Source organism: Phocoena phocoena, chromosome 10 (genome assembly GCF_963924675.1).
Source record: "Phocoena phocoena chromosome 10, mPhoPho1.1, whole genome shotgun sequence".
Classification (NCBI taxonomy): domain Eukaryota; kingdom Metazoa; phylum Chordata; class Mammalia; order Artiodactyla; family Phocoenidae; genus Phocoena; species Phocoena phocoena.
The window spans coordinates 20408473-20434069 of record NC_089228.1 but is presented as its reverse complement, the minus strand read 5'-3'; positions in this window follow the sequence as shown (position 1 = coordinate 20434069).

Below are 25597 nucleotides of genomic sequence, written 5' to 3'. Positions count from 1 at the left end.
TGGCATGTAGGATCTTCCCCGAGCAGGGCTCGAACCAGTGTCCCCTGCGGTGGCAGGCAGATTCTTAACCACTGCGCCACCAAGGAAGTCCCTAACCAATGGCATTCTTTTTTTTTTTTTTTTTTGCGGTACGCGGGCCTCTCACTGTTGGGGCCTCTCCTGCTGCGGAGCACAGGCTCCGGATGCGCAGGCCTAGTGGCCATGGCTCACGGGCCCAGCCGCTCCGCGGCATGTGGGATCTTCCCGGAGCAGGGCACGAACCCATGTCCCCTGCATCGGCAGGTGGACTCTCAACCACTGCGCCACCAGGGAAGCCCCAATGGCATTCTTAAATGTCGGGTTTTTCTTCTCCCCAGCCCAATGTATTAGTAGGGAGAGTTTTTTGGTTTTTGTTTTTTTTCTCCTGTTAGTCATTCAGAATGTATATAATTTGTCTGTAATCTTAACAAAAGCCTAAATTGGCCCATGAATGCTTTCATTTAATCCAAAATTCAAGGGAGGGAAAAGATCTCAGAATTGTATGCAAGACTGAAATGAACATAGATTTAATTTTTTTTTTTTTATTATAGGAGTGAAGTCAATTGGTTAAGAAGTGTCTGAAAAGAAAACTGGGTATTTCTGTTCCATTTCTCTAATAGCAAAGAAAACAAAGACTGGGAAAATCTGATAATGCCCATTTCAACATGACCTGGGAGGGAATCCAAGAAAGCAAGCAAATAAATAAATCACTTACTATTATGAAGCGTGGAAAGCACAGTGATCTCCGACCTAAGCAAGGAAATAATCACTATTCATATAGTGCTTTAAAAACACAGTTATTAAAGGGAAACCTGTGGAAACTTATTCTGTATGTAGCAGATGAACTTAATTCCCGCAGCTGATTGCATCCTGGCAACCGTAAGTGGCAATGCTCTGGGTTAAAAGGCAATGTGACTTTTGGCCTAGAAGAGACAGGGATCATTGTGCGAACTGTCTCCACCCCTTTGTCTTAGTTCCCTCCCAGACTGAGCACAGGGCCTGCTGGTTCCACCCCAAATCCAGAGTTGGAGTAGAGAGATTAGATTGAACACCGACATCATGAAGTTGAAATTATTTTCTAGAAGCAGTGTCTGTTGGCCTCTGGGGATGCTGAAACCTCCTCTGCCTACTGTGGTAACCAGGTCCTAATCCCCGGAACCTGTGGATATGATACCTTACATAGCAAATGTGATGAAGAACCTTGAGATGTTAGCCTGGATTCTCCAGGTGGGTTCAGTGTAATTACAAGTGTCTTTACAAGTGAAAGTGAGAGACAGGTGAATCAAGGTGACTCGAAGATTCTACACCGCTGGCTTTGAAAATGGAGGAAGGGACTGCAAGCCGAGGAATGCGGGCAGCCTCTAGAAGCTGGAAAAGGCAAGGAAATAGATTCTGGCCTAGAGCCTCCAGAAGGAGCACAGCCATACTGACCCATTTTAGATGTCTGACTTCCAGAACTATGAGATAATAAATGTGAGTAGTTTTAAGCCACTAAGTTAGTGATAATTTGTTACAGAAGCAATTGGGAACAAGTACACCTACTTGCCCCTTTCCACTCTACCCACAAGAGGAGCTTGCTATGCCTCCGTCAATTCAGAGGCATGTATCAGGCCACAGTTTAGAAGGTACAACTTTGAGTGTGATATAGGGACAGCTGGGGTTTTGCGTAGCAAGTTTTCTGCTTCTCACCTTTAGTTTTCAATGGGAAGTTATGATCGTTTTGGTTTCTTAGAAGTTCTGGCTTCTTACATGGGTGAGATGGCATGAGGGTCTTGGAGCCTCCTACCTTGGAAGGAAGCACTGTTGTTCCTTTTCATCCAGGCCAAGTAACGAAGATAGTACATTGGGCAAATCTGCAGACTCTGGAGCAAGACCATCTGGTTTTGGAACATATTCACTGTGACTTTTTAAGCAAATCAGTTAACTTTCATCTCTCCATTTTTAATTAAAGGATAATAGTATCTAAACGATGAGTTATTTTTGTCAAACCCTTGAACACTGCCTGGAACATAATATGATGATGATGATGATGATGGTGATGAAGATTTGTCTAGGTTTTGATTCTGGCTCTATTCTTAGGTTTGTAATCTTGTACAGTGTTTTTAAACCTGAGTGAATCTCAATACTTTTTCATTTATAAACTAGAGATAATAATTGTAACCACCTCAGATGTTATCAGAACTAAGAATACATATAAAGCATGTGGCACACGGTAAGGGCTCAATAAACTTCAGCCATATTGCAGTCAGTGGGGTTTCAGGCAAAGGAGGCTGGGAGTCAATGCTTAAGCCTCCCTAGGATCTAATTCTTCATCTTCTTTGACTTTTCCTTTCTTTGCATTCAGGATAGTTAAGACTGAAAGAACTAAGAAGGCACTACTGCGTTCTTGTTCTGCAACCAGGGAACCCAAAACTGGGGTCCTCAGCAGTGAGCCAGGGGGTAAGAAGACACTGTATAAACATGGCGCATCTTCTGGGAAAGTCAACTTTACTCAAAGGTAAATAATTTAACATATTTTTCTTTTAAAATAAACATGATGTATTATGAAGGAGAATGCAAATTCTGCATGAATTTTTAAGAATAGGAGTGGATTACTCAGTCATTTTCTTATTGAAGCTTTAGAAACTCGACTCAAACTAGCTTAAGCAGAAGAGACATTATTGCTTCTGTAATCTGAAACTTTAGGGGGCCATATTTCAGCGATATAGCTGCATCCAAGGGGCCTAACATTGTCATCAGGAATCATTACTTTTTCATCTTCCAAGTCTGTTTTCCTCTGTGTTGGCTTCAGTTGCAAGAAGGCCATCTCTGCTCTGATGGCAATGATGGTCTTTTCCCCAGGCTTATGGCCCATGGCATCTACTCTTTCCAAAGGGGAGAGAGAGCTTCCCACTCTTAGGTCCCCGTGTTGGCTGGGACCCCAGATTTTATCCACAGGACAGAGGAAATCTATATTGGCTAAAGTAACCTGCTTTCCAATAGTGTTAGAGTGTCTTGTCCACCAAGATACAGAGGTATCTAAAAGGAAAATAAAACACGTTCTTATAACTGAAGAAGGAGAGGATCGTGGGCAAAATCAACCCTTGTCCACCATGAGGAGACTTTGGAGAAATTGCTTGCATCTGGGAACCATGCTCCCTGGTTCCTCAGGACATAAATTTATTCTATTCTTTGATATGTTAGCCAGCAACCTAGGCAAAGCCACAACTTTTCCCTGAGATCACACCTTCCAGCCAAATCTAGATGCATCAGTTCTGCTCTGTGGGATAGTGGTGGGAAAGAACACACAGAAGTGGTACCCACCTGTGATCACCTTCTCCACAGAGTCTGGAAAGGTACCACTTCGGGAGAATATGTTTAGGGACAGAACCAATCACCCTAACTTCCTTCCAAGTCCCAGTGTAACTTCTGGCCTTAATCTTCAAGGGTCTACAGTGGAGTTTGTGAAAAAGACTTTCACAGAAATGTGTGATTTTGTATGAGTTGTCCATCTCTCTGTATCTCTCAAGGACTTTGTGGCTTTAGTTAAAGATCTGGAGCCCTGCGTCCTAAACATCATACCAGCATTCTTAATCATATAACAATGATTATAGGGTTTCTAAATTCCTCCTGTAAGTAGACAATATGAAGTTGGGTTACCAAATCTAAGTAATTTAAGACAAAAAGAGCAAATCAGGATGTAAAACCATCTTGGGACTTCTGCAAGCATTTCCCCAAATGTTTAGGAGACTGCTAATTCCGTGAAATGCTCTGTGCAAAAAGTGTTGAACGTTCAAGGAAGTACCTCTCTGGGGAATTTCTGTTCTCTGTGAGCACTTTAAAGGCTCTAAGCAGTCTTGCCGTAAGGGACCTGTTTGGCTTTGTTTGATGTAGCCTTTCCTACCCTGATTGACAGCTTGTATAATGATTATTAAAGTTTGGAACACTCTCAGTGAAGAAATGCTGCCTCAAGTCCAGGAACTGGAAGTCAGGAAGTTCTTACTTGGCCCCTCGATTATAAGCAAAGAGTGTCCAAAGACTTTATGTAACGGTAGAGTCAAAAGTGCACTCTGTCCATCACAGCCAAAGGCTGGTGTTTCTGCGGAGCACAAGGTACCGGGCTGAACACCAGCTGCGAGTCTGGGATGAATCCCTGGGTGAATCTTGAAAAAGTGAACACTAAGCACAAAACATTTGGGTCTAAAAGTTGTCTTCATTCTTTTTTATCCTTCTCTTTCTTTCTGTCCCCTCAACTCTTTTTCCCATCAAGGGCTAAAAGATGAAAAAGGCAAGCAAAATTCGACAGCACCCTGGGTGAAAGAGTACAACTTTAACATGTCACAGGAAATGGCCCAAGGAGTTGAAATTATCCAGATGCTCTGTATTTGCACAGGTCTCCTTTTACTATAGCTCCACTGCTCTAGACTGATGTTTATGTGCCCCACAAATCCCTATGTTTAAACCTAATTCTCAAGATGGTGGTATGAGGAGGTAGGGCCTTTGGGAGGTGCTTGGATCATGAGGGTAGAGCCCTCGTGAATGGGATTGGTGCACTTACAAAAGAGACCCCAGAAGAGCGCCCTTGCCCTTTCCACCATTTGAAGATACAGCTAGAAGGAGGTCTGTGAACCAGGAAGTGGGTTTTCGTCAGTCACCGAATCTTCCAGCACCTTGATCTTGGACTTCGCAGCCTCCAGGACTGTGAAAAATAAATTTTCGTTGCTTATAGGCCACCCAGCCTCTCGTATTTCTGTTAGCACCCCAAACAGACTAGGACACCTGCCCACCGGTCTGGAGACTGTGGCGTCTGTGGGGATGGCAAATGAGTCAACAGTCAGGCCTGTCTACAGGCACACTTGACCAGGAAGAGGTGTTTATCTTAGACTTTTTCCTTGCCCCACTGTAGTGGGGGAACCGAGAGCCTTCAAACTGCCCTTCTTCCACTGCTTTCATCTTTGCATTTCTCTCCACCTTCTAACGATGTCTCTGACTGAGCCAGCTTGGGACTCCCTCCTTCCCAACCCTTTACAGACATCATTTCATATCACCTCCCCAGTGACTATATGGAACATGCATTGTTGTGTAAATATCCATTGTTTACCAATGAAGGGATTCAGATTTAGAACATTTATGGAAATTTCTCAGTTCCACAGAGGGAGACAATAGCAGAACCAAGTTATGAAAGAGTTGTTAATGGTGAGTGAAGTGTTCTACCCTCCCAGCTGTAATATCTGTATTTTAGCATGGGCATTCTGGAGATTCTGATGCCTTAGCTTCGAGGAGGGAGCTAAAAGTGGGAATTTTGTTTTTCATGGGAAATGACTAGAGACCTTTCTCTTCACTGCATCTTCGGTTCATGGAAAGAATTGCCTGTGTGTGTGTGGTGTGTGTGTGGAGGGGAGGGGGAGTGATGGGAAGGGAAGGAAGGATGTGAGGAATCTTTACTCAGTAAGAGGCTACCTAAACACATTTCCTGCTTTTATAGTTAGTATGGTGAGTTTTTGTTTTCAGTTCGAAATGTGCATTTTTTGTATTAAATTTTCATTTACTTCTGTTTGATATGTTTACTTTTCAAGAAAGAAGCTAGCATATCCTCTGTCTTTCAGCCTTGTGAATCTTTTGCTCTTTTTATAGTTGTTTACCTTATTTTTTTCTTTCAGTTTTATTGAGATATAGTTGACATACTGCGCTGTATAAGTTTAAGGTCTATAGCCTAATGATTTGACTTACATCATGAAATGACTATCCCAGTGAGTTTAGTGAACATCATCATCTCATAGAGGTACAAAACAAAAGGAATAGAAAATCTTTTTTTTTCTTGTGGTGAGAACTCTCGGGATTAACTCTCTTAACAATTTTCAAATATAATATACAGAAGTGTTAATTATATTTATCATGTTGTACATTACATCCTTAGTACTTATTGATCTTGTAATTGGAAGTCTGTACTTTTTGACCGCCTTCTTCGTATTCTCCCTTCAACTCAGCCCCCAGCTCTGGTAACCACATATCTGATCTCTTTTTCTATAAGTTTGTTGCTTTGTTTTTTGAGTATAATTGACTTACAACACTATGTTAGTTGCTGTTTCACAACATAGTGGTTTGGAATTTCTACACACTTTGAAATGATCACCACGACAAGTCCAGTTGCTATATGTCACCCTAAATAATATTATATAGTTATTGACTATATTCCCTACACTGTACATTTCATACCCGTAATTTATTTTGCAACTGGAAGTTTGTACCTCTTATTAATCTCCTTCACCTATTTCTTTCCTCTTTCCACCTTCTTTCCCTCTGGCACCCACCTGTTTATTTGCTGTATCTATAAATATATTTCTCTTTTGTTATGTTTGTTCATTTCTTTTGTTTTTTAGATTCCACATATAAGTGAAATCATACAGTATTTGTCTTCCTATGTCTGACGTAGTTCACTTAGCGTAACGCCCTCCAGGTTTATCCATGTTGTTAAAAACGGCAAGATTTCTTGTGTGTGTATGTGTGTGTGTGTGTGTGTGTGTGTGTTTGAGTAATATTCCATTATATATATATATATATATATAATATATGTAGTGTATATAATGTATACATATATATATATCACATTTTAAAATCTATTCATCTATTGACAGGCACTTGGGTTGCTTCCATAATTTGGCTATTGTAAGTAATGCTGCAATGAACATAGAGGTACATATTTCGAATTAGTGTTTTTGTTTTCTTCAGATAAATACCCAGAAGTGGGATTGCTGGATCATATGGTAGTTCTACTTTTAGTTTTTTAAGGACTCTCTATACTGTTGTTCATGGTGGCTGCATCAATTTACATTCCCTCCAAGAATGCACAAGCGTTCCCTTTTCTCCACATCCTCGTCAACACTGGTTATTTGTTGTCTTTTTGATGATGGCCATTCTGACAGGTGTGAGGTGGTACCTCATTGTGAGTTTGATTTGCATTTCCCTGATGATTAGTGATGTTGAGCATCTTTTCATGTGCCTGTTGGCCACCTGTATGTCTTCCTTGGAAAATGTCTATTCAGATCCACTGCCCATTTTCTAACCGGGTGGGGTTTTTTTTGATATTGTATGAGTTCTTGTATATTTTGGATATTAACTCCTTATCAGATATAGCATTTGCAAATATCTCCTCCCATTTAGTAGGTAGCCTTTTTGTTTATCTTATATTTAAAATTTTTAGTCTATGAAAACTATGAAGTTTATCCACTTAAAAAATAAAACATCTGTGACAAAATAAAGAGGTGGCAAAATACTAAAAGAACCAGAAAAAAAAGAGCTGTTAAGAAAAACATAGCTTATTTAAATAATGCCAAATGAATATATACTATTCCTGATTATATTTTCTTTACTTTTCAAAACCTCCCTTTGATTTTCTGTAATTAATTGTCATTAAAGATGCAAATCACTTTTGGTGCAATGTCTCAAAGGATTTCTCAGATTGTGGTGATATTAACAGGGGACAAATCAGCATTATTGTATATTTCATTATTTTGGAATTGTTTTCAAGCCACTGGAGTAATTGGCCTGTAGCCTGCTTCAATAAATAAGATTTTAAAATGTATTTCTACGAATCTGTTTCTTTTGGAAGCAGAAATCTTGACCTAAAAAACTTGCTTGGGGCTTCCCTGGTGGCGCAGTGGTTGAGAGTCCGCCTGCCGATGCAGGGGACATGGGTTCAGGCCCCAGTGCGGGAAGATCCCACATGCCGCGGAGCGGCTGGGCCCATGAGCCATGGCCGCTGAGCCTGCGCGTCCGGAGCTTGTGCTCCGCAACGGGAGAGGCCACAGCAGTGAGAGGCCTGCATACCGCAAAAAACAAAACAAAACAAAAAAAAACCAAAACTTGCTTGTAGCTGAGGCTTATTGCTCTGCATAGTTAAAACCTGGGAGGCATTTCTTTTTTAATAATTATTTTTAAAGAAACCTGTGAAATCTTCATCAACATTTTTAAAGAAGTCCCTATCAAGAAGAAAGACTTTGAGATCTAAACCTGTTTAGCCATCATGGTAGGTGACAGAGTCTCAGGTCACCCACTGAGAAGTGGTGCTTGCTGGAAAGCAACACATTAACAAGAAGGGCCATTTGTTTTTGCCAACCTTAAAGATTCTGTTCCTCCAGTCATCTGTTGTCCTTGAGTTGAGGCTGGAATATACGAAGCTATCTGCAAAACCAATTCTCTACAGAAACTCAGAGGATTCAAATGACAGCATGATGTCCCCCACTGGCCCCCAAATGTACATAATTTGATTTCAATAGGGAACTCTGTTGTGAGACAGCCAGCTCAGAAGATAGACGACTGGTTATTTCCAATAGTCTTCATTTTTTGTTTTGTATTTTTGGTCTTTCAGTTGGGAACATTTATGAGACTAATTTCATTTCTTACTGCAAAATCTATGTAGTACTCTGGCTTGCAGCATAAATTCCAAAGGGAATTCTAATTGACCAGATGAAGTAAGTACCCTTTGGACTTCAGCATCTCACCATTTCACTTTGTCTTCCCAGGGTGTTTCTCAATAATATCGTTAAAGAATTCATGGATGCTGAGTGATCTCGTGCACAGTTAAAGGACTTATAAGAGTTTTAAAGTTCAGCTTGGTTTAACTGTCTCATCTTTAAGCATAGTGGTAGCTACCATCATTTTCAAATGGAATAGCTTCTGTCATTTTTAAGTAGTCTTTATTTTTTATTCTGGAGATGGAATAGCTTCTGTCATTTTCAAATAGTCTTTATTTTTTATTCTGGAGATGGAGGAAAGATTGCATGGATACATTTCTTGTGAAGAAAAAGCTGGGCTGATATCTTCATATGATTGCCTTGGATTAAGAAAATGGGGGGAGGAATCCAAACTCTTTTTAATGTGGTATTCAACTAGGATCTAAAACATCTTCTATGACGTCAGACTTGCAAAATCTCAACTCATTTTGTAATCTCTCTCCTGAAACTGGCTCCTTAAATGTTATTAATTTCAGTGGAAACTACCAAATAATTTCCAGTCTTTAGAAGCAAGGTCTCCTCCCCATTTCCAGCTGTCACCATTCTCAGTTCTGTCTCTGTCTCTCCACTCACATTGAGGCCTCCTTCTAGGATGCCACACTTTATCCTTCTGCCTGTCTCAGTCTGACCTTCCCATTCAGGCTTGGTTCAAACTCCTTTTTTCTATCCTCTTCCCAATTGTTGTCACCCACACTAGTCTGTCCCTTGTTTCAGATGTGCTTCAGTCACTGACAGGTCCAAATTCCATTATTCTATGTCTGTCTCGTTTCCTCCACCAGATGTGCAGCTGTTTGACTCAGCGAACCAGGTCCCATACCTCTTTTGTATTCTGACAGTGACTGGCAAAGTTTAGACATGTACTAGGTGCTTAATATTAAACAGGTATCTGATTAAGGGAACCAATGCATGATTGTCCAACTTTCACTGATATACCATGGTCAAAGCACAATAGTTTGCTGTATTGTTTTAATGATTTATCCTCTTTGTTTTTCAAAGCCACCTCTATTTGCCTCAAATTAAAAATGAGGCAGACATATCCTTTCTGATTAGAATAGAAGCTAGAAAATATTAGGCCAGCATCCCAAGAATAATAGTAAAATTAGCAAATATTCATCCACAAGTTATCATATACCACCAAGTGAAATGGAAAAAGGAGAAAATAGGATGTTAGCCCAAAGGCACAGAGCCAGAAAGCAGTAAAGCCTCAGATGCCAAAGGACCACTCAGCTGTTACAGTCTGCTGTCTCCCAGCTGAATTTTACTTTGTCCTAATCTCTTGTTCTGCACAAGGTCCCCAAGAGATATATGTGGGGAAGAGGTAAAGGGAAGCATCAAAATGCTCTTTTGTTGGCTGGGACTTTGACTCCAAACCTCAGTGTAGAACTTGGCCATTTAGACTGGTCCCAGTGGCAGGCTGTTTTGTTTTCCAGAGATGAGAGCCTAAATCAAATCATCTGTTTGCCCTGTGTCTTGCAAATCTTGGATCTTAACATTGATGGCAAAGAAAGAAAGATATAGAGGAAAAGGAGCAAGAGAAGCAATAAATTCGAGAACATCTGACGACTCAGGTTTGCTTAATCAGTTGTGGGCAGAGGTGTGAGAAAGATGGCCTGAAGTCTTTTGTGGTCATGAACTTGTCCCATTCTTGGTGAAGGGGATGAAGGAGGGACTGGAAAAGGCCTTGAGCTTCCCACAGAGGACATCATGGACTAATATCTACACTTAGGTGCAGGAGACGTGTTATTTTAAAATAAAATCAGCTGAACTCCATAGTTTTTGAGGGTTGGTGGGCATCGTAAGGTTTTGGGGCATACTTGCTTCAAAGGGTCTGGAGGAAAGGGATCTTGGAATAAATATGGAGTTTTATGTTAATACTGAGCCTTCAGTTGTTTTTGTATTTAATAAGCTAACAGCCGTCTTGAATCAGAAATCCTATTCTCAAAAAGAACTCAGAAAACAGGAAACAGAGAGGAGAACAAACTAGTATAATGGAAACGACAAACAGTGAAAGTTTAGTAATTCATCAAAGTGAAAAAGGAGGAAATAGTTTTGGAAAAGTATTCAGTGACACAGTGATATGTTCCTTAATTAACTATTTTATTTTGCCAAGGTTCTCTCTTTCACGAAAGGAAATAATGTCACTGGAAGATGATATTCAGTGCTGCTCTCGAGGCATTGAATAGATTCTCTTTTAACTTCTAAGAATAGGACTTCTGATTTAAGATAGGTGTTAGCTCATTAAATATAAACCAATTTGAGGCACAGCAATTTATTGCTTTTATCCATTTCTTCTTCCCTTCTGCCACTCTCTCTGTAGTCTCTCTGAATTGTCTGTATTTCTTTTTGCCTTTTTCTTTCCCACCAAAATCAAGATTTCCTGGTGGTTTAGTAAATCTGTCAGAAATAACATAGGGTATTGCCTTGGCAGAGACAAAAGATGACAGAGTGCAGGTGCATTGAAAACATATCAAGTCCCTGATCACCACAGGCAAGTGGTCTACACTAAGGTTTTTTCTCCCCCCGACACCTTCCTGTGGGAGGAAAATAGTTTGCTTGTTAAGGCCAGTTAATAAGACAGTCTTACAGCAGGCTGAGAGACGTGGAGAGACCCTCTTTCGAGATTCATGTTGCTGGGTGTGGAGTCAAAGGAGCTGGACTCTTCCAAGTTAATCACACTAAGATTCTGAACTGGTTGGCATGTTAACATAGTTGGAGGAAATACACTAATTGAACATAATGGTGAGATGGTGCATACATGGAACTTTAAAAAAAATTAATTAATTTGTCTATGTATTTTCGGCTGCGTTGGGTCTTCGTCTTTGTGCGCGGGCTTTCTCTAGTTGCGGCAAGCGGAGGGCTGCTCTTCGTGGCGGTGCACGGGCTTCTCATTGTCGTGGCTTCTCTTGTTGCGGGCTCTAGAGCGCAGGCTCAGTAGCTGTGGCGCACGGGCTTAGTTGCTCCACGGCATGTGGGATCTTCCCGCGGCAGGGATCGAACCCGTGTCCCCTGCATTGGCAGGCGGATTCTTAATCACTGCACCACCAGGGAGCCCACGTACATGGAACTTTATCCGCTCAGTCTTTTCTTTTTCTCTTAGCATAGGGAGTATGGATGAACTCCAGTTAAGGAAGCATCACTGAATGATGGGATTCAGTAGCAAGTTGGATTGGGGCATCGCTTTAACACTGATTCCTGGAGGCACAGTGCTTCAAATGGGCAAACAGGACCAGTTTCCAAACTGTGCTGGGAAGTTTTTAAAGTGGGCCCTTTGAACACATTTTAAGAAAGAAGTCTGTGTCCCTGCAGGTTACTCTAGCAGGCGTGGATTGAGCCATTTAGGTATTTTCATTTGCCATCATTTTCTTTGAGTTTGAATATTCATAATGATTTATTTCAGCAGTTAGCTAAAATATTTGCGTCCTATTTAGGCAGAGTAATGGAGGGGACAGCATTCTGGACTTTGAGGAATGGAAACGGGAGAATTGAGCTTTGGAAAAAATGTATCATCAGCCGTGTGGAAAGCTAGAATTTGGTATAGACGAATTAATTGTAACTCAATTTTTGTTCTCATACCCTTGAGGACATCAGACGTTAATCTCCCCTCTCTCCTTTGGAGAATCTACTGAAAAATTTAAGTGAGCGAGAGGTGGGCTAAATTCGAGTTTTCCTGAAAGCCATGAATGAAATTTATCATCAAGCTTGGGCTAGGTTATCCCTCAATGTACCAAGCCACTAATTTTAGAAGCCTTCCTTCTTTGTCATGAAAAATCAATTTAATGTCATGAATAATTGTTTTTTTTAAATCAGGGAAGTTATAAAGATTGTTATGAGTGTTTGAGGGGTTGGTTGGGAACCACAAATACCGGTTTATTTCAGACTAACACTACCAAGGTGGAGCTATACATTTATTCTCTTAGACCAAATCTATTCTTAGACCCATTCGTCTCCAGATGTTGCCATCTTTGGAGCCATACATCATTAGAGTGAGGTGCTTTTATAATGTATTGCACTAATACATTGTGCGAAGGACAGCACTGATGATACATTTCTTAAATGATGGTGCTGTCTGAGGCTAATGACTATCCGAGCAAATGCAAGGTAATGCAGTGATTTCTTTCCAGTCCCCAGCAAAGAATACAGAGGACATCTTAAAACCATTTTCACTTGGAGGTAATATTGAAATAGGTGGTATTTCAAGGCCTTTGCAGCAGGCAGTTAGGCAATATCAAAGCAAATGTAAATGGCTTTGCATTTTCAGTTAAAACCCATTTAATGCTTTCCTTCATGGGAGTTAAGCTTTTTTATTTTTTAATTAAAAAAATTTTTTTTGGACATCTCTCACCTGAAGTTGTCTCTCTCTCTCTTTGTGGGTATGATGTGTCTTGTGCTTTTTGTATAGGTAGTGTTTACTCTGAGCTCTTTATTCTGAGCAGGAGATATGTTCCCAAGACTGTTTTTCCCACGATTGCAGCCAGAGGGAGGGATTAACTGGCAGAATTTGTGGCTGGCAGATTCCTGTTCTGGCCAAAGATATGTGGGTGGGTGACAAATTCCTGTGTGTGCCACAGAGTTGTGTCACATCCTTGCCCAGAAATTGTCTGGTTATTCATTAGTTGGGAAAGGAACAACCCGAAATTTGAGCAGGCAAGATGAAAGATTTAATGGAATGTCTTGGTAGAAGTCATTCCTTTGGTCAGTGTGGTGTTGTTTGTACTAAAGACAGCAAAAACTGTGACCAAATCATTTCTCCATACTTGGAAATGAAACCTCTCTAGATAGTACCATTGTCCTTCTTTAGGCATATCCAAAATAAGGCTATCTAACATTTTTCCAAGGAAAGAAATGTAGGTCCAAATATCATCCACACGACAGTTTCCTTCTTTTTTTTTTTTGCGGTACGCGGGTCTCTCTCTGTTGTGGCCTCTCCCGTTGCAGAGCACAGGCTCCGGACGCGCAGGCTCAGCGGCCGTGGCTCACGGGCCCAGCCGCTCCGCCGCATGTGGGATCTTCCCGGACCGGGGCACGAACCCGTGTCCCCAGCATCGGCAGGCGGACTCTCAACCACTGCGCCACGAGGGAAGCCCAAATTTAGTAATCTTTTAAAATGAGCTTAATTTTGGTTCATACGCTACAGAATATTTATCTTGTGTGAGTGCCAATAAGAGGGGATATGGGATGACAATGTAGTTTTATTTGATATTTTTGGCAATGAATTTGAATAAGACCAAAAAATTACTACTTATGAGTGCTTAGTTTTAGCTACTGAGTCAAGTGTTTTACAAACTTTTTTTTTCCATTTAATACATTATTTATTTATTGTCCTAATAAGATTTTCCTTTTGGGGGCTTCCCTGGTGGCACAGTGGTTGGGAGTCCACCTGCCGATGCAGGGGACACAGATTCGTGCCCCGGTCCAGGAAGATGCCGTATGCCGCGGAGCGGCTGGGCCCGTGAGCCATGGCCGCTGAGCCTGCGCGTCCGGAGCCTGTGCTCCGCAACGAGAGGCCACAACGGTGAGAGGCCCGCGTACCGCAAAAAAAAAAAAAAGATTTTCCTTTTTGGAGCTTAAGTGATTGAGGGACTGGGAACCAGCCACTAACTTTAGCTTCCATCTTTATCAGTTTCCTTTAAGGTGGAAGGATACTGCCGGCCACCTTCAGAGACTGTATAAAGCAACTAGTTCTGATGGGTGATTATTTGCTACACCTTCTACAGAATAACCAGAGAAGATATATATATAGCCTCACCATTTCGCTAAGGATAGATAACTAATATTTTCAGAATGTAACGACATTTGTTCAGTTCTAACCACATGCTACACATTCTACTGATTCTACATTATTACCTCATTTACCTCTTACAATACTACTATGAAGTGGTTATTAATAACCTCATTTTACAAACAAGGAAACTAAGAATTGGGTATTTTATGTAGGCTCCATAGACTAGCAAACATATGTTTGTCTAATGCCAAAACCCTCAATGATATTTCTCAGTATTACCAACTTCTTAGATATGTTTCAGAAACGTCAGCTAAGGATAATGGCACAAACTCTATTCATTTTTTCTTTTGTTTTGCAATGCACATTTAATAAAAACGTTTTATTACATTTATGATGTTTTAAACATTTTATTAATAAAACCTTTTAAATGTTTAATAAAAACGTTTTCGGTCAGTGCATTAAAGTTAAAAATTTTTTAATGTTTTGATGTTGGTCATATAAGAGTATTGCAAAAAAATGTTATAAAGAAACAATAAAGTCTTTTTTTCATGCTTTCTACGCCTACCACCCACACTTGGCATCCTGGTATCTCTTCCCCCAGCAAATCACAAAGCACTATTAAAGAGCTGTTCTCTCTCTCTCTCTCTCTCTCCCCCACAACCCCAGCATAACTGAGATATCATTGACATATTACATTATGTAAGTTTAAGGTGTAAAGCCTGATGATTTGATACAGGAATATATTGCAAAATGATTACCACCATGAGGTTAGTTATTGTCTCCATCACCTCACATTATTTTTTGTATGTGGTGAGAACATTTAAATCTACTCTATTAGCAACTTTCAAGTATATAATACAGCATTATTGACTATATTCGTCATGTGCTACATTAGATTCCCAGAACTCATTCCTCTTATCATTGGAAGTTTGTTTCCTTTGACCAACATTTGCCCATTTCCCCTACCTCCAGGCCTTGGCAACCACCATTCTACTTTCTGTTTCCATGAGTTCAGCTTTTTCATTTCCCATAGCATTATGCCCCCAAGGTGTATACCTGTTGTCACAAATGGCAGGATTTCCTTCTTTTATATATATATATATATATCATTTTCTTTATCCCCTCACCTGCTGATGGACACTTAGGTTCTTTCCACGTCGGGCTATTGTGAATAGTGCTGCAATAAACATGAGAGTGCAGCTATCTTTTTGATTTAGTGGTTTCATTTCCTTATAATGTATACCCAGAAGTGGGATTGCTGGATCCTTCGGTAGCTCTATTGTTGGTTTTGGGGGAAGGAACCTCCACATGATTTCCATAGTGGTGGAACCAATTTATGTTCTCACCAACCCTGCACAAGGATTCCCTTTTCTTTAATCCTTACCAATGCAGATCTCTTGTCTCTTTGGTAATAGCCATTTTAATAGATGTGTGGTGGTATCTTATTGTGGTTTTGATTTGTATTTTCCTGATGATTGGTAATGTTGAGCATCTTTTCATGTACCTGTTTGAGCCACAGGCTTCATAGTCTCTTCACTTAAGGAAATCCTGGCCATGAACTACTTCGCTTATTTTCTTTGCTTTTCATAACAATTTTTCTTTTTATGGTTTTTGTTCGTTCATGTATTTGTTGCCAGATACGGTGATCAAAGGAAAACACCATATTCAATATGAAGTTTGAGATAGCTGAAATGCTTTCATTTCTTTTCTAACTTTAATTCTGGGTCCAGGGAATTGCATGACTTAATCTGAACCTGCGCCTGTTTACAGAATCCCTTGGCTAATTAGTGATGGATTGGATTCATCTGGGCTGTAGAGTCAACTATCAATAAATGCAGAAGTGAGGACCCATCATTTTGAAAGATAATGCCATTTGTAACTTCTAGCCACGGATTCTAGAACAGGTTTGTTCATTAGTGAAATTATCCAGTATGGTTAAAAGACCTTCCTACTGAGACCTTCATTCCTGAGTCATTGTGAGAGGGAGATCACTGCACCAGGTGAATCCAGTGAAACCTGTCCTTACATTGTAGTGAAAGTGCGAGGAAATGCTCCTTTCTTGCTCGTGTGTGGCATGAAATATATAGACCTGGAGCTACATAATAATTGTATTTGTATATCGTCTCTGACTTTTTCAAAATAAGGAATCTAAGCAATGTTGGAAAATGCTATACTAAAAATCTCACATTTTGTGCAGTGTTGAAGATCATTGCTCTTTACAGAGTGTGAAATTAATTGAATTATTGCTCTCCAGTGGTTATTGTTCACAACTGACTCACTGAAACTACATTTAAGAGACCCCCTCACATATATGGTTAATTGATTTTCGACAAGGATACAAAGTCATTCAGTGGCGAAGGATGGTCTTTTCTCATATGGTGCTGGGAAAATGATATCCAAATGCAAAAGAATGAAGTGTTGGACTCTTACCGTAAACCATATACGAGAATTAACTTAAAATGGATCAAAGACCTAAATTTAAAAGCCAAAACTATAAAACTCTTAGAAGAAAACAGAGGGGAAAGTCTTCATGACGTTGGGTTTGGCAATGACTTCTTGGATGTGACCCCAGAAGCTCTTACAACAAAAGAAAACAGATATGTTGGCCTTCATGATTAAAAACTTTTCAACGTCAAAGGACATTATCAAGAGAGTGAAAAGACAATCCACAGAATATATATGCAAATCATATATCTAATAAAGGATTAATATATTGACTATATAAAGAACTCCTACAACTCAACAACAACAAGAACATTCATGGTAAGAGTGTAAAATAGTGCAGCTGCTATGGAAAACATTTGGCAGTTCCAAAAAGGTTAGCCTAGAAGTACCGTGTGATCCAGCAATTACACTCCTAGGTGTATACCTAAAGGACTTGAAAGCAGGGACTCAGAAAGGTACCTACACACCAGTGCTCATAGCAGTGTTAGTTCCAATAGCCAAAAAGGTGGATACATCCCAAGTATCTGTCAACACATGAATGGATAAACAAAATATAGCATATGCATAAATGCAATATTATTCAGCCCCCAAAAGCAATTCTGTCACATACTGTAATGTAGATAAACCTTGAAAACATTATGCTAAGTGAAATAAGCTAGATACAAAAGGACAAATACTGTGTGATTCCATTTATCTGAGGTACCTGGAATAGGCAAACCCATAGACACAGAAAGTATATAGAACAGAGGTTACCAGGGGCCAGGGGAGACAGGAATGCATAGTTTTTGTTTAATGGGTACAGAGTTTCTGTTTGGGGTGATGCAAAATTTCTGGAAATAGAGGTGATGACTGCTCAACACGGTGAATGTACGTAATGCCACTGAAGTGTGCACTTAAAATTGCTAAAATTATAAATTTTATGTTATGCATATTTTATACATACATGTATATTTTGTATATGTATTCTACATACATATATATGTACATACATATGCAGAAGTGGGTAAAATACTTCTGGGAAAGAAAAAAGACTAGGTGAGAACTGAAATGTAAATCGAAGTGTAGAGTTTGGTTAAAATTGTAGTGGCTATCAGGTTTAACAGACGGTAAACATTTTTGAAGGGAAAAAAATTATTTTAGGTGTATTAGTTATGTAATAGTTTGACAGCAGGGCTGTAGATCTTAAACCTCCTATTAATGAGTTATGTAATGTATCCCACATTGTTAGTGGGATATCAGTTAGCTTTGCTAAGTGGAACCTACTTGACTTTCCAAGAGAGTTTGATGATGAGCTATTAAAACACTGTGGACTCTTGGAGCTTGACACGGCAGAATGACTCTGTGTCCCTAATAATAAATACATCTACCAGCACTGTGCCAGTGCATGGGATGTGCTAAGCAAGTAGGTATTGAATGGTAAGTTCAACTTTACCAAAAGCCAACAGCAACATAATAATTCAACTTTTAAGGATTATTTATGAGTTGTGTGTTGCACATTTTTGGGTGCAATGCACATTTTCCCCAGCCATGTGTTTTATAAAATGGAAAAATAATGCAAACCGGCACGCTCAATCACAGGCACTGGAATTCTATTTTAAATTTATAGGAATTTGAGAGCATGATTCTTTTAGGGATGAGAGCTGCCCAGAATTAGGATGAGACTGTTATTGTGATCAGCCTATTAACATTTCTAGGCTGCCCCTCTGGACAACCACCCATATTTGTATTGAATTTATGTCAGGGCGCATCAAGCAAACAGGAGGAGAAGGGTACAGAAACAAAAGTCATTCGAGTTAATTTGGATGAGCCTGGAATAGAAAAAAATATAGCTACTTGCTTAAATTATTTTAAAGGCAACTTTGTATTGATTAAGTTTATAGCAACAACATTTAAAAATATAATAAAGATGTATTGACTAGTGACTTAAAAAGTATCTATATAAAATTTTTAAATTTCTTCAGCCTGGAGGATTTTGCTCTCTGTCTCTTTTACTTATTACTTTTAAAATGACAAAAGCCCGGAAGAAAACAACTTTACTGTAGCATTTTGAATCGAATCTAAAGTATTTGGTCATAGTTTGACAGCAGGGCTGTAGATCTTAAACTTCCTGTTAATGAGGTGACAGCTTATCTTTTTATCTGTGTTCAAAATATGTAGAATTAGACATTTAGGATCATGGAATGGCTTAGGTGAAGCTTTAGTTATTGATTCATTTAACAAATGTTTGAGGAATTCTAGAATGGAGCAACTTCTCTACTAGGAGAACACACCCTCTGGGAGCTCACAGCCTAACGGGGGCAAGATAGTGAGCAGTAAACAGTCACAATAAACTCCAGAAGTGCTGCAGTAAGGACTAAACACAGAGGGCTTTTGAAGAATTCCTGTCGTTGGAGGAGCGGGGGAAAGCTTTGCAAAAAAGATGTAGCATATGCTCTGGGGGCCTTTTATCCCCTCTGTCCACCTCTGATTCCGTTGCTCAGGTAGTGGAGAGTTCCCACACGTTGAGGGTGTGAGCTGTGCTGGCCAGCTTTGCTGCCTGAGGTTTTTTTTTTTTTTTTTCTGAAGCATCAGGACCTGGAAGTAGAGTGCAGAAGTGCCCAGGTAGTTAATGTTCCCAGTGGCCACCTCCCACTGTTGGGGAAAGGAAAGCCAGTAGATCAATGCCCCAGTCTCCCCACCTTTAATAAAGGAACAATTCTAAGAAGGATTCACTGTGGTTTTCAATAGTCCTGAGATTGCCAATAGCAACCACCTTGATACTGCAGCTTTATTAACTTTGCTTCCTTTGCTTCCTCAGTCTTCCCTCATTGCTCTCCTCCTTTCTGTGAATAATTTCCAAGTAAATCACCTGCATACAAGTCCTCAATTCAGGCTCTGCTTTTAGAACCCAGGTGAAGACAGAATGTGACTGGGAGTTGAATAATGTGAGTAGAAGTTTGTTGATGGTGAGTGTGGGCCAAGAGGCAAGTTACCTTCTGGGCACATTGAGCAGCTGGTGTAAAATCACCAAGGACCTGGAGTGATTCTTGGAGGGCCTAAAGGTGACAGGATGTGTGGGAACGATGGGAAGGTCAAAGTATGGGGGCTGAGGGGGCTGGGAACGGGGAGACGCTAGAGAGGTATGCTGGGATCACTCATGAAAAGCCTTCTGATACATAGGAGGGATTCAGTCTTGTAAATGACCTCAGAGAACATGATCTCCAGGGATACAATGATCAGAGGTGAGAGGCAGGAGGCAGGGAGACCAGCTAGGAGATGCTTGTAACTGTCAAAATGAAAGAGGATGAATAAGGGAGACTCTGATGTGAATGAGCAAGAGGGGACAGATTGGAAGGATGTGAGAGCACTTCACTCAAGGGACTTGGTGACTCCATGGAGGCTGAAGGAGAGGATGAAGTGGACGTTTTCATCCTGCTTTCTAACTAGGTCAGGTGGATAATGATGCTTCTATATGTTGAAAACTAAGCCCCAATGTGATGGTATTTGAAAGTGGGGTCTTTGGGAGATGATTAGGTCATGTGGGTGGAGTTCTTGTGAATGGTATTAGTGCCCTTATTAGTGCCCCAGAGAGCTCTCTAGCCCCTCCACCATGTGAAGACACAGGAACCAGAAACTGGTCCTCACCAGACACTGAATCAGTTGGTGACTTGATTTCGGAATTCCCAGCTCCAGAACTGCAAGAAATAAATGATGTTTAAGCCACCCAATCTATATTATTTTTGTTATAGCAGCCCAAACAGATTAAGACACCATCTTGATGTGGAAGGATGGTTTGTCAGGTAAAGTTAATAAAGTTGTGGAGCTCAAAGCGTGGAGGGATTTGACCATCATATTAAGATGTTTGATTATATTAACCTGGCACTCTGTATTGAGGGTTATTACAGTTGAGAAAAAAGGTCAGAGGATATGAGTTAGCCAGTTTAAAATACTAATCCAATTTGCTATTGAGTGGCAATATATCATGGGTATACGGTAAGTTTCTTATCTGTGGTAATTTCTTGTTAACCTCAATCAAGGGGAGTTTAAAAACTTCTTAGGGTCTTAGCAAAAGGTAGTTTATACCAAAAGGCATTCTGGCATCCTGGACCTCAAATACAGCTGTAGAACGAAGGTCCAGGTAACTGTCATTCATTATGACTGCAGTTCCAATACATGCCAAAAACCTGTGATGGAAATTTATAAGTAAATGAAATTTCCTTAAGCCCTGGTTTTCAGTTTGGATTCATGGGGCCCCATAGTGAGATGAAGATTTTGTGAAGGGGTTGAGTGAGTAGGGGCAATTTGTCAAACAGACAGGTGAAGGTGGAGTCAGAATAGCACAATTCATAATAGGAGAACACGTGGAGTGAGACAAACACAAGCAGAGGAGTTGAGTAAAACTGAAAAAGTGTGGAGTGATTCAGGAGCTAATCAGGGGCTAATAGGGATTGTCTTGGCATGGTTTCCCCAGAAGCAAAGCCTGAGACAGGGATTTGGTTATGTTGTATGTGGTTTTTTTTTTGCGGTACGCGGGCCTCTCACTGTTGTGGCCTCTCCCATTGCGGAGCACGGGCTCCGGATGCGCAGGCTCAGAGGCCATGGCTCACGGGCCTAGCCACTCTGCGGCATGTGGGATCTTCCCGGACCAGGGCATGAACCCATGTCCCCTGCATCAGCAGGCAGACTCTCAACCACTGTGCCACCAGGGAAGCCCCTGTATGTGATTATTGAAGGACATCTTCTTATGACAAACCTGTGAGAGAGAGATGGAAGCTGAATAGGGAAGGGGAAAGTCCAAGCAAGAATATGATCTCATGTAAAATCTAGCCTCAGTCTGGTCCATAAAGATGTCCTGGGCTCTTTGAATCCTGTATCACTCACTGGACATCTGAAAGTGGAGGGCCTGAGGGTAACCTCCTGCAGTGGTTAATTTTATGGGTCAAGAATGTTTTTGGATGAGATTAACATTTAAATCCCTGAATTTTGAGTAAAGCAGATTGCCCTCCATACTGTGGGTGGGCCTTGTCCAATCGGTTGAAGGACTCAAGCGAGAAGGAATTCTCCAGCAGACTGCCTTTGACTTCATGTGCACCATCAGCTCTCCTGGGTCTCCAGGCTTCCAGCTCACACTCCAGGTCTGGACTTGCTAACTCTATAACAGTGTGAGCCAATGCCTTATAATAAATTTCTTCCATACACACATTCTATTTGTTCTACTTCTCCAGAGAATCCTGACTAAAACACCTCCTGTAACTCTCTGTCTCGGGGGAAGTGACTTCCATCTGCCAAAGGCGATTCTTTTGCAGAGATCACGAAAGAGACCTTTGCAGTGGACCTCCCAGCAGCTGGAGGCCACATGCACCAGCTGAGAAAGGGGATCTTGGTGAAGCACCAGCCTCCTTCCAGGAGCCTGATTTTGGGCATCCCTTTTATGGGGTGCTTCAAAAAATGATGCAAGAACAAAGAGTAGTGAATTACATTTATTTAGTTGCAAGTTAAATTTATGACCCTTTATAAGTCCCTCCTTGGTACTTTGTCAGTTCTTGCAAAGCTCCTTTTAGCAATATTTATTAGTGTGGCACCATAGTATGGTGATTTCAGCTTTGGGGGCCTTGAAATCAAAGAGCTACATGGTCACATTCCAGCTCCCCACTTACCCGCTGAGCAACACTGACTGACACATGTAACTTAACTCCTGGCTTTTGATTCCACAGGCGTATGACAGGTATTACAACAACTACCTCCCAGATGTGAAGGATAAAATTAAAATTGTTATCATGCATGGAGAGCAAATAAATCTCACCCATGAACACTGAACACTTTTGTACCAAGCAGTGGGTTAAGCAACTTAAAATCATTTTCAGGTTAAGTTCCTACAGCAGTTCTCTAAAGTAGCTTTTATTCCACTGGTTTCCTAATGTGGAAACTGAGGTGCAGAAGGGTTAAGACACGTGCCTCAGGTCACCAGGCTGGGAAGCAAAGGAGCGGACATTCTTCTGAGTGTCTATCAGGAGATAAAGCTCTGTGTGGCTTCTAATAAATCGAATTCTAGAAGCTTTGAGGCTTGGCTGTCGTGGAAGCATGAGGTCCCGTTCCAGGGATCTGAGATTAAAGGGAAAGTACATTCCCTTGGGCATGCGCAGCAAGGGTGATGAGCGGTGGGAATACCGGGGACTCCAGCCGCTGCGTTCTCACGTTGGATGGAAAGCGTTGGGTGGAAAGCGTTGGGCGGAAAGCGTTGGGCGTGGCTCCGCCTATTCCCACCCACCTACCAATCATCTCAAATTGCACGGGTGGCTTGGGGAGGCGGGTCAGTGGAATCCAGGGCAAAATGGCGCCTCTAAGCTTCTCAGCGGGACGCGAATCCACGAACATCTCGGGGGTGGAAAAGGTCATAAACAGAAAACCTGCCGCACCTCAGAATTTTTTACAGATTTCAGTGATTTGGTTCCAATCCAGAAACTATCTCGAAACAATAAAAAGGCTGCTGAATGGTAACCGAGAAACACGGCTAAACTCTCAGCGAGCTCCTTTGACGGTACCAGAGGTAATTTTCATGGTCTCGCAATAAACTTAAAGGCAAATTAGAAAAGTACGGCTCAGTTTTGGTAAGGTTCCAATTTATGTGCTTTAGCGCTTCTTCAAAGTAGCCTGTGGGGGAAGCTGGCTAAGAACGTTGAAATTTAAAGACTTTTGCCAAGTGTCCTGCGTGAACATTTCCAGCGTTCTGTGGAGTTTCCAAGGGCCTCTCGTTGTATACTCCGAGGCCTTGTATTACCCACAGGTTTGGAAAGTGGGCCTTGGCTGCTGGGACGTCACATTTTAAAGGGCAAGTGCTGAAGTTAGGGAGCAGTTCACTAAGTCTAGTGTATTTGGGGAAATCGCTTAGTTTGTTTCAGTGTTAAAATTCAATCATTGCTTTAGCGTCACAATTTGCCTTTCGAGGCACAGGGAGGCCTGCAGGGGAAGTGGTTCGCATAGTGATCGGAATGTCAGCCTCAGTTTCTGTATCTGCAGCTCGTGGATGTTAGTAACACCATCTCGTGGTGACGTTCGTTGGAATAAATTCGATAATGATAGCAAAGTTGCCGGTATGTGTTAAGTCCTAATACAGTAATCATTGGACAGGGAAAAACTCTCTGTTACAGGATGAACAAAATAGTTTGTCATCCGTGAGACTGGGAACTAGAGCAGTCTGTGGGTTTTAATCCGGACAGTAGTTGGACTCAGGTGTGTGGCTTGGACGGCTCTGAATGAAGGGGCCTTTTCAAGGAGAGCAAATGAATGTTTTGTCTACTCAGCGTCAGCTGACACTAAAAAGGCCAAGGAACAGTTTCATGGAGGATCAGGGTTCGGTTTTTACACGCGTCCCTCATTTGAGGGTTCAAGTGGATAGTTTAAGAGAGAAAACGAATGTCTGCGTTCTTGGAGACCAATTTGGGCGTGCACATCTGGGATTTAGGATCTCATTGGAAAGTCTGTATTATTTAAATTTCTAAAACGAGCCCTCCTAATATGACCTCAAGCTAATGTGTGGGTTTGTTTGAATAACAGCTTTGAGTCATTTCTTCCAACAGGCCTACTAAGCGACTCAGGACAAAAGTATTGTTTCCCTTGAATGGTAGAATTGTCAGGAAGGTAACAAATTGCCCTAGACTTCTGTGGGTGAAATAGAATTCAAACTTGTTTCAGTTTTTCTGGACTTAAAAAAAAAAAAACAAAACCTTTGAGAGCTGACTGATGTGAAAATACCGTGTGCTTGCTGGTGATTCTCCAGATGACAGCGCGTCCTGTTACTGTCCTGCCTTCTTTTTCTCTTTCCCGTGTCCCCACCCCCCATCTCTCACCAGACAGCATAGGTGAAGAGGTTGAGCTGTAGATCTCATTTCTCCTGTTTTGCTGCTTGTGAAGTCTGCCAACAGAATCCACCTTGACAAAGTCAAGGACTGTGCGTTTAATGTTGAACTGAGTGAATAAATTATGCATGAAATTGTACCGGAGTCTCTTGTGTGCAGAATTGCTCCTTTTGATATGAAAGGTTAATTCAGAAAGGAGTCCAAAATAGCTGGAAATTGTGGGGATAAGTGGATAGTATTCACTGTTGTGAGCTGTTATTACCAGAAATTGCATTCCCCTCTCTGGCTTCCCTGGAGATTTCGCTTTGCCAGTGAATATAAACTGTACTCAATAGAATAGCATTTAGGAGTAACGAGAGTGTATGTCCACACACAATGAAATATTCTAATGGTGTTTTAAAAAGAAGTTGTACTTTTTCATGTATATCATGCACCCCAAGGAAGAATTTCTATTACATTTAGGTCAAGAACAAGGCATATCCAATGTAACGAGTTTTGAGCGTATATGGATTGCAAGGGACTGACCAGGACTCCTACTTTGCAGTCTGGGCTGGTCATGCCACTGATTAGCTATGCAAGCCTGGCTCGTGCTAAAGCCCAAACCATCTTTGCTTCAAGAAGGAGCCGCCCCAAATTGTTTTATCACTACCTCTTACACATCCAGCTTTAGTTTAATCTTTGGTAAATTTATGAAGCCCTTCAACCTGTTTCACTTAAATGTCCTTTTAACACACACCCGTGTATCATTTTTATGTTAGTTAATTATTTCCAGCAGAAAAACATAGTTGTCTGGAAAGCTAAATTTTCCTTAAAATACACATCCACATATTTTTGGAGCTTGTTAGAGACTCCTTTTTGTGTTTCCATCACAAGGGAACAGAATTGTGCCACCAGACTGTGGAAGTTGTTTATTTTTGTCGCTCTTATGTACATTTTCAGAAACCATCTCCTTCTTAATCTCCACTGGGGACCAGTAGTTTTTTCTCTAATTATAAAGTGGTCTCATTTCTGACCTGGGGTAGTTTTAAATTTTAATTCCTGGCTTGTGTTTATAAACTGTTACACTGCATTATCCTGTTGGGAAC